Here is a 10,800-nt window from a genome sequence, read left to right on the forward strand (position 1 = left end):
CAGGAATGAACAGAGAGTGGCTGGATTTTACTTTGTTGAACTTTGATAAATCTTCCCCTTAGTGTTTCTTTCATTAGGCAAAAGTTAATTTTGGGGGGTTACATCCCCTATAAACAGATGCCTATAGGGAAAGCAAGGGAGGCCGCAGGAAGAAAGAGGGAACATGCAGGGGCAGCTCAGAGATGTAGGAGGGAGGACTGATAATCTGACACCAGGAAGTGAAGTCATGGAGATCGTACACAGCCACATGGGTATCAAATGTATCAGAAGGCATGGGGCAAAGGAGATTAGACTATTCATAAAAAAAGTAAAGACAAGAGTGAAGATTAACAACAGAAGCATATAACCGAGCATTCACAGTAACGTAAAAAAAATGTTACAATATGAACAACAGTAACAAGTATTTTGTAACACTTACATAGAATAACTGTGAACAGGAAACTTCCACTGCAATGCTAATTAAAACTTTTTTACAACAATATATAAAAACGTGTGTAAGTGGGAGCCTAAGACCAAAAAATGCCCAATGAAAGACACTGACATGCAAAGCAACTTAGCAATATGCATCCATTACACATTTTCAATTGCTGTAAATGTGTAGCAGGACATGTGAAGCGAGGCTCATGTCTGTTACATTGTTTGAAAAGACAGTCTTTTAGATAGAATTACCTTTACAAATAACTTTAAAGTGTTCATTAATTTGTATTAAAAAGAAGAGTACAATAACTTTTTCTTTCACTAGGCTAATGCCACATGGGGCTGATTCTGGGCCTCGGATGAATTTAGGCTGGAGACACTGCATAGGTAGTCACACGGAGTCGATTTCGGTGCTAAAATGTATACTTGTGAGTTTCTGCACGGAAATCTACTCCATGCGTCTACAGTCGGGCTAACCTGTGGGCTCCCTTGCAGTCACAGGCGAAGGCTAATGCTAGCAGAGGAGCCAATTCTTGGCCTGCAGCCCTGTGTGGCATTAGCCTCAGGCTTAATGAGATTTTTGGATTTTGTCCCCCTCTAAAAGGGACAAACATACTTTAAAAAAAGCTATGTTCTGCAAAGGCAAAAACAATTCCAAAAACATAATACTTTGGCAATTCATAAAAAAGACAATGCTTTCTACAGCAACTTGATCATTTAAATCTGTCACCCCCAAGACACTTCCAAAGATGTAAGCAGCTTGTTGGAACTCCCCTGGCACATCCACCAGACACACTGAAGTTACAGAGTTTACAGAGATTCCTTTTAAACCAAGTAGGGCCACAGGATAGGGTGATTTATCAGATAACACTGGAAAACATCAAGTCAAGGGTTTCCCACAAACGAGTTCGAGTTTACAGGCAATATGTTTTCAGCCACACTTATCCTTGAGCAAGAATAAACCAAACACCTGGGGATGATTCACCAAACTGAAGTTAGTTTACTTTAGAGTACTTATGTATAACAGCCAATCAGCAATTAGCTCAATCTAGTCTACTATAATAAGACTCATGGAAGCACCATTCCAATTGGTTGCTATACCTGTTCTGTGGATTTCTCAGCTGGACTGTTTTGGGCCTTGGGGACTGCAGCTTGACAGGCCACAATTAAGTGCACTTATCCTCCTGATTTGGAGGGAAAACCCTTATAGAAATCGAAGTCTCCTATAGTCCGTGTGCCAATTAGTTATTTTGGCATGTACCTTTAACACTTAACTTCTGTAAAGTACAAGTTGCGACACTTCAATGGCAGCGAGGTTTCTTTGCCAACTGTATTTATACAAAGCACATAGGTTCCAAATACCAATGTCAATCATTGAAGAATGTTGTTCGCAACAGAAGAGAAAAATGATGTCGAGTCTACCAAGTCTCAGCAGAGCTGGCAGATGTATCTTGGTGCTTAAAGGGATACTGTCATGGGAAAAAAAAATTTTTTCAAAATGAATCAGTTAATAGTGCTGCTCCAGCAGAATTCTGCACTGAAATCCATTTCTCAAAAGAGCAAACTGATTTTTTTATATTCAGTTTTGAAATCTGAAATGGGGCTAGACATATTGTCAATTTCCCAGCTGCCCCAAGTCATGTGACTTGTGCTCTGATAAACTTCAATCACTCTTTACTGCTGTACTGCAAGTTGGATTGATATCACCCCCTCCCTTTTTCCCCCCAGCAGCCAAACAAAAGAACAATGGGAAGGTAACCAGATAACAGCTCCCTAACACAAGATAACAGCTGCCTGGTAGATCTAAGAACAACACTCAATAGTAAAAACCCATGTCCCACTGAGACACATTCAGTTACATTGAGAAGGAAAAACAGCAGCCTGCCAGAAAGCATTTCTCTCCTAAAGTGCAGGCACAAGTCACATGACTGGGGGCAGCTGGGAAATTGACATAATGTCTAGCCCCATGTCAGATTTCAAAATTTAATATAACAAAATCTGTTTGCTCTTTTGAGAAATGGATTTCAGTGCAGAATTCTGCTGGAGTAGCACTATTAACTGATGTGTTTTGAAAAAAAAAACCATGTTTTCCCATGACAGGATCCCTTTAAGAACGCTCTGTACCTCGTGCAGAGAAAAGGAATAGCCAACCCTTTGCTGTCCAGTCTGAACTACAATTTATACAACTCCATAGCAGGGCAAGTAAATTTGGCCTTGGTTAACGTGCTCCCTAACTGGGCAGCCTGATACTAAGCTACTCCCTGACTTGGGCTACAGCCGCTCAGTAAAGGTAGCAGGCCCAATAGCATAAAGGCCCAGTGGCTTAACTACTAGTGGAGCAAAGGAGGTGATGGCAAGTTTTTAGCATGGGGGTGAAAAGGTGGTACTTCTGACAATGGGGAAATCCTTTAGTTACACCACTGGGGGTTGCAGAAGGTATAGAAGGATCAAGCAGCCAGGTGATGAATAAGAATGGCACTGCAGGCCTGAAAATAACTGTAAGTGATTTCCAATGCAAACACAGTATACCAGTCTCTGCACTAGACACATATACCTGGCATCATTCAATAATACAACACATATATCCATGCACATTATCCTACACTCCAAAATGCCATTGTCCGATGTGCCTACATCAGAAGCATTATATAACCATATCATAGTTGCGAGGGGGTGAGGTTAAAGGTTCCTTATGATAACTCCTGCTCCCCTACTCCTCCCCCCACTTGGTACTGCCCACCGCACACGCTTAAATGCAGTGGGCAGAACCAATTGGCCAGTCAGGGGGGACATAGAGGGGAGACCCAATTTCAGAAATAAAGAACCTTGAGAGGTAACGGAAGGAAGAAACAGGGGGTGTAGGAGGAGGGGTACAGTGATTTGCTCTGCATGAAATATTTTCAGGCTCTCGAGAGGTGGACACGTTTGCAGGCTTCTCTTCCCCCCCCCTTGTGCAGCACACTTAGGGAAAGGCAGAGGGTACAGTCAAGGAAAAACCCCAGTTTCATTCATAAGAGGTGCCCGGGAAAGGGAGGCACGACTCCCACACATCCTAACAGGGCCCACGAACTGCCACGGACGCTGCAAATGAAAAGTTAAGGGCTAGAACTTACCTAAAATGGCCACTGCTGCAGCCAAAATACAAACAGCTATTATTTGGTGAAGTTTAGCACAAGACACCCTGCAAGGACACCCTAACCTAGCTGAGGGAACGCCTCCGCCACGTCGCCATTGGGCCGCCTGGCGACAGGCACGGGGAAGGCTGCCCGCCGATTGGCTAAGGGCTTGTCAAACAAGTGGTGGTCGTTTTCAAGCGTGGTTGTGACACCATTATTGCTCCTCTCCATTGTGCTGCTATTTGCATGGATGAGATGTGCGCGCTGATTGGCTGCCAGAGGAAAGGGGGGCCCTGAGAGAAAAGAAGGGGGTGTGAGGGAGGGGGGTCCTGCTGGATATGTGAGCTGCAGTTTCCTGCTGGCTGCGCGCTAATCTCTGTCATGCTTTTGGGAGCATGTTACTTCAGGTGTGCTGCCATACTGACTGGAGGGATGTATCCTTTGCATGACATTCTAACATACCATGAGAGAGGGGCATTGTCCCCACCACTCTTCTCCAACAGAATTCCACATGTGCTGCTACTTCATTTCTTCTTGAGCAATAACAGTTTTTAATAGTTGGACAGTTACAGTAAATGTGATTGCTTTTGGAAAGCAGTAGCTGTTTAAATTATTTGCACTGCTGGTTCTGACTCCTGAAACAACCTAGCAAAAGCCAGCTGAGAGAAACCGTATATGGCCAGAGACTCCCAACAAACTGGACATGTTTATTTGGGGTGGGGGCAGGGCCACCATTAGAAATCACGGCCTGTAAAACAAAATTTTCAAGGCCCCTTGGGCTCTGGCCCCCAAGCCCCACCCCAGATCCCTCCCACTCCACACCACAGGTAAAAGACCACACAGACATCAGCACTAAAAAATGTAACCCCCCCCCCCACACACACACAAGTTATAAAAAGCTATTGATGGTCAGGGCCCCCTTAGTAGTTAAAAAAAAAAAGAAAAAACAGTGGTGCCAGGGAACCCCATAAAAGTTTTTCTTATTTTTTTAAAAAATTGGTTGTCAAGGCCCCCCTACCAGCGCCGATTCTAAGTAAAGCGCCGCCTGAGGTGGCTCCTGCAATGCTGCCCTCCCTCGTCGGCTTACCTGTCGGGAGGGGAGGCAGGAACACTAATGCGGAGAGTGCAATTGCGCTCTCTCGCATTAGTAAAGCTGAATTTCCGGTTTAAAAAACAGAAATTTGGCTCTTAAAGGTACCAGGAGCGCCTTTTTGCCGCCCCTGGTAACCTCTCCGGCATGCTGCCTGAGCGAATTTCTCAGCTCGCCTCATTGATGACGCGCCCCTGCCCCCTACAAGTTAAAAAAAATTATTGGTGACTAGGGCCTCCCTATAAGTTAAAAAAAAATTGGTGACAGGGCTCCCCTTACAAGTAAAAAAAAATTGGGGCCCCAGATAATTTAAAAAAAAAAACAAACATTGCTGGCAGGGGCCTATAAAGTATCAAAAAACAGTGATTAGCTTTTTTTAAAGCCAGCTGAATGTAGAAAAATGAATCCATCCATCTGATTGGTTGCCATGGGTTACTGCCCATGGGCAAATTTGCCCAGGGTTGGTAAATGACCCCCAGTGTTTGCAGATATTACAAAACTATGCAGCCCAATTAATACCATCCAGGAAATGGAATCCTTGCAACAGGACCTTGACCAAATCCAATCTGGGCAGCTAAGTGGCAGATGAGATTTGTTTTCTCTAAAAATTCTATTTTTTCACAAAAAACTCGAAAATCTAGAGGAAAAAAATAGCATTTTTATAGCTTTATTATGCCCCAAAGCAGCAAAAAAAAACCGAATCTGGAAAAAAACTCCAGCTAAAACCTTTTGAATTTATGTAAAGTCAATGCCAGAGGTCCCTTTTACCATTTGAAGATGTTTTTTGCCTTTACGATTTTTGGGTGTTTGGTATTTAATGCTGGTTTTCACTCAAAAACTCAATCAATGTGAGGTATAAAAGGGATTTGAAGGAGAAGGAAAGGCTAAAACTAGGGATGCACCAAATCCAGGATTCGGTTCGGGATTCGTTCATGATTTGGCCTTTTTCAGCAGGATTCGGATTCGGCCAAATCCATCTGCCCGGCCTAACCGAATCCAAATCCTAATTTGCATATGCAAATTAGGGACAGGAGGGAAATTGCGTGACTTTTTGTCATATGCAAATTAGGAATAGGTTCGGCATTCTGACAAATCTTTCGCAAAGGATTGGGGGGTTCGGCTGAATCCAAAATAGTGGATTCGATAAACTTTATCAGAAATGTCTATATAAATACAACAGTAAACCCTCAAAGTAATGCTGCTCTGAGTCCTCTGACAAAAGAAACACCTAATTTCTTTCCTTCTATTGTGTACACATGGGCTTCTGTATCAGACTTCCTGTTTTAGCTTAAACTTCAGGGCTTGGGCTTGAGCATGCTCAGTTTGTTCCTCTCTATCTCTCCTCCCCTCCCTGCTGTAATCTAAGCCCAATTCTTACAGTGAGCAGGGAAATACATAGGCAGGAAGTGATGTCACAACAAGCTAATATGGCAACTGTCATTCTAAACAAACAGAGAGCTTCTAGAGCTGTTTACTGTTTACATATTCTGCAGAATAAATATAGTGTTATAGCTTGCACTATTGTGGCTATAAACTGCTCAATTGCTTTCCTTCTCCTTTAAGCCTGTAATCTGGAAAAAATCAAGATATTTAAGACTATAAAGTCAAAAAATTTAGATATTACTAGAAATTCAAATTATTTGAGTTTTTTTTATCCCAAAAAAAGTATAATATTAGTAAATTAGCAAATAATTTGTTTCTGGTAAAATATGTTAAAAAAAATTAGTTTTAGTAAATAACCCCCTTAATGTCGATAAATATTAGGTCATGCACCTGGGATGTAAATATATGCAAGATGCTTTTTAGTAGGACTGCATTAGGCAAATCCATAATGAAGAATGAAGCTTGGAGTCCTTACAAACTTCAAGGGTTTGAGCTGTATTAAAAGGGGCATAGATTCCCAGGAGTATAGGGTCTCCAGTGCTCAAACGGGATATTGTTGAATAAGAGAAAGTCCAAATAAGGGCAACTGTTGAGAGTTATGGAGAGTCTCAGTTATGAAGAAAGACTGGTCAAGTTAGGGGTTTTTATGCTGGAGAAAAGGCACTTAAAGGAATTGTTCAGTATAGACATCTGCTCACTCAAGCCTTTATAGATTAAATTTTTGACTAACTATATTAAAAATATACACAACACTGTTATCCATTTATCCAGTTTTTATTAAACACTGAACTGTTCCTTTAAAGGAGATTTGCTGATTATGTGTACATATATATAATTATCTCTCCCAGCAGACATAAGGGCATCCATTCTAATTAGAAGAAAGGAGTTTAAATCTAAATATTTTTTTTTTACAATGAGAGTTGTGAATTTGTAACATTCTGTCGCTGAATCAGTTGTATCTAACATAGGTATCAAACATATTGACACTGCTAAATGAATGCAAATGTATTTGTCTTTTTCTCTGATATTGAAGGCCCTGGGTAACTAACCCTATCTGTTTGACACCCTAACATACTCCTATTTTTATTAAAAGGGGTTCACCTTACAAACATGGTTTCAGTTGAGTTGTTTTCAGATTATTCCCAGAAATAAAAACTTTTTTGAATTGCTTTCCATTTTTTGACCATTTTTCCAAAATTGGAGTGTAAAGTTGAATTTTTGTGTCATTTCAGTCTAGATGTAAAATAAACAGAATTGAAAAAAGTGTTGGAAGGTGAAAAATGTTTAAATTATGTTTTAGTAGACTTAAAGAAAGAAAATACAAAAAAGTCCTGCACACTCCAATTACTTTATTTTCAAAACTTTTACAAATGTAAAAAATGGCAACGTTTCAAAGCTTCACTCTCCTTTCTCAAGCCTTAGTTGTCTGAAAGAATACCCACACTTTTAAATCCCCATCTCCACCCTTAGCCCCAACTATTAATTAGATACAGTATTAACTCCTACAACACCACCCTGAGTCAAAATATCCGCTTTTTGCAAATTACCATATACATAGCTCACCGATGATCCACACCACTAATAACCTCATAAATGTTATTATACATTTACATCACATGTACAATCAGACAAATATTCCTGATTCATACCCCTGGGTTCAAGTGTCTGCAATGTATGGAATGAACATTTTTAACACTTCTGTAAATTTAAAAGCCTATTTCTATCTCTTCTCAGGTGGGTATAGCCTCTATTACCAAAAACCTAAGGGATGCAATGGGATGTCTACATTCATGACAATGAGCTGTGACAGGTAAATTTAGATATTTAGTACAGATGGTTGACTTGTGTTGGCTAATCCTATCTTTAATAGCCTTGGTTGTCTCACCTACATAAAGTAAACCACACGGGCACTTTATCAAATATATTGCATATTCTGTCAGACACGTACACTGACCCTTAATGGCATGTTTTCTGCAAATATGGATGTGTAAAATAAGGGGTCTTAATCACATGCGAACACTGTTTACATTGTAAGCACGGAAACATACCAAACCGTCTAGGCGCTTAAACACGCTGTTGAGGGAACACACTTGGTGTTATCCATAATTTGGATCTCCATACCTTAAGTCTCTTAAAAATCATCCAGACATAAATAAATGCAATACAATTGTTTTCCACCAAATTTGTGCAAGCTACTATTTTATTATTACAGCGAAAAAGGCTTCATTAAAAAAAAAAAAATAGGATTATGTCCTTAAAATGGACGCTATGGGAGATGGCCTTCCCAGCTCTCTGTGTAATGGGTTTTCGGATAAGGGATCCCATACATGCCCGCTGAAAACCAATTGAGGTTCATGAGATGTGAGAAAAAAGCTACAGATAATCTTTAGAATTTGTAATATTTAACCGAGACACAGAACGATCCAGTTTAAGACAATCCACCACATTTACATTATCCCGTTGAGGCTAAAGTCTATGGGTAGATCCAACGATATCCTGTGCAAAGAAATAGGCAGTTAACAAATATATGATTAACACTCACCCCTACAGTATTGCAATATTACTATAGTGGATGCTTCCCACCTGTGTTTGGAGCTTACATACACCTGAATAAGTACAGTCAGATATGGAGAAACGGACTGAGTTTCTTCCTACGCTCCCCTGCAGCTGAATGCATGAGAGATTCAGTTCTCCAGGCATCCCCGCTGGGCTAAGGCCAAGCACTTGAATAGTACAGAACTTTTTTTTAAGACTTCTATACTGCTGATTCACAGTAAAATAATTTGTTAGGGGGCACCTAGGAAGCCTAAAAATGGCAACATGGAACTCAGTAAAAATTATGTCGGCGATCCTCGTCTTCAAAAAAGGCACTGGTCTTGAATACTGTTAGCTGTACTCCATGCTGCCATTTTTTTTGAGGCCATCCTACTGTCCCCTGAGTAAATGCTAGTTGTTAGATAGGATGTAGGTGACTAGAGGGTGTGCCTATATACAGTATTTAAGAACTTTGCTAAATGTAGACCCCACTCCTACTTTAATTGCAACATTGTTGAACCTTCCTAAGGGCTTCATAGTGCTATGTAGAAAAGAACAATGCCAGAGGGGCTGCTATAAGGTGCCATAGAAAGTCAATATTTAGTGGGCTGGTAGGGGCTGTTTTGGCCTCTGTGTGGGCTTATTGGGCCTCTGTGTTCCTAAAATGCAAGGGCCTATTTTAATTCTCAGTCCAGACCTGGCCTGATTCAGTATTCCATGTGCCGAGATCCATTCCGTGTGCTAAGCATGTGTACCTAAGCCCTGCCATGGAAGCATGACTCTTGTTGGGAAAGCTCCTTGTGCATTGCTGTCTCTTCAGCCGATTGATTCAATGGTATGTGGCAAGAATGAGCTGAGAGCTTTTCAGTCAGCAGATTTCTGAGTTTCCCCTGGTTGTTACTTAAAGAGATATCTCAACCGAACCATTATTATGTTAGGGGAAGTTCATTTTAAAATTAGATTTTAGAAGGATGTTGACAGCACTATTATAAGACAAGACAGCATTTAAAGCTTCATTTTCTTTTATTTTTGAAAAATTTATATATACAGGTATGGCTCCAAATTACAGAAAGGTTGCCTCCCATAGGGGCAAATTTACTAAAAGGCGAAGTGGCTGACGTAATTTCAGCACTTTGCCGATTTACTAACGGTCGCTGACATAATTTCGCTAGCGAAGGAGATAAACTCTGGCACAACTTTGCACTCTAACGCCAGGCGAATTTTCGCTCTGGCGAAAGAGTGTTACTAAGCAAATTCACTAAGTTTTTGATTTTACTGACCGTTACCTCTATCGCCAGACTTCAGACCAGGTGAAGTGCAATGGAGTAGATGGGACTTACTTACCCAAAAAACGCCTTTTTTCAGGGTGATAGCCTGCAAAAGTACGTAAATTTTTTTTAGGGTACCCGGCTTCCCCTCTACATTTCCTTACATATGACACATAAACTATACTGTGGGCACAAAGGGCAATATAACAACTTTATTTTATTTTATTAAGGTTCCCTGGCCTTGTGTAGTGTAATGTATTTGCTGCAACATATACGTCCATTGTACTTTAACTGCGCGCCGTATGCAAATTAGCCAACACTAGCGTAACTTCGAACTGCTGATCGTATCATTGCTAGCGCAACTTCTCAAACATTCGGTACCCTATGCACAACTTCGGATCTTCGTGAATTAGCGTTGTCCAGGCGAATTTACGCCTGGCGAAGTGTTGCAATGTGCGCGAAGCCAGAGCTGGCAGATTTTCGGAGGTAAGTAAATTAACCCCATAGACTCCATTTGTACCTTATACATAATCAGAACTAAGATTTAATTAATCCATATTGGAAGCAAAGCCAGCCTATTGTGTTTATTTAATGTTTACATGATTTTCTAGTATATGTAAGGTATGGAGATCCAAATTACAAAAAGATCCATTATGCAAAAAGCCAAAGGTCCCAGGCATTCTGGATAACAGGTCCCATACTTGTGTGTGTGTGTGTGTATATATATATATATATAAAGTACCCCGTCTTGTAAATTATAAGGTTATTATAAGTTACCGAGGAGTTTCATGACCATATAAAAACACAAGGCCGAAGGTCATGGAACTCCGATGTAACTTCTAATATCCTCATATTTTGCAACAGGGGGTATTTTATTTATTATAATACAGAAATTTCATTGAGTCATGTGACAGAAATTACATCAGAACTCACCGTTTATAAGGATATAATTTGCGATAGATATTCATAGCTTTTGTGTATTTTTATATAT

At 40.5% G+C, this 10,800-nt stretch overlaps 1 protein-coding gene across 4 annotated transcripts in view; it reads right to left on the reverse strand.

The window, feature by feature from the left end:
* chd6.S (chromodomain helicase DNA binding protein 6 S homeolog) overlaps positions 1–3,741 on the reverse strand; it is a 77,812-nt gene extending 74,071 nt beyond the window's left edge. For all 4 annotated transcript variants that reach the window (XM_018238448.2, XM_018238446.2, XM_018238447.2 and 1 more), the window contains exon 1: positions 3,531–3,741. The gene's annotated coding sequence lies outside the window, so the exon portion shown is untranslated. The remainder of the gene's footprint in view (positions 1–3,530) is intronic.
* Between the last annotated feature and the right edge of the window lie 7,059 nt (positions 3,742–10,800).

Source organism: Xenopus laevis, chromosome 9_10S (assembly GCF_017654675.1).
Source record: "Xenopus laevis strain J_2021 chromosome 9_10S, Xenopus_laevis_v10.1, whole genome shotgun sequence".
Taxonomy (NCBI): domain Eukaryota; kingdom Metazoa; phylum Chordata; class Amphibia; order Anura; family Pipidae; genus Xenopus; species Xenopus laevis.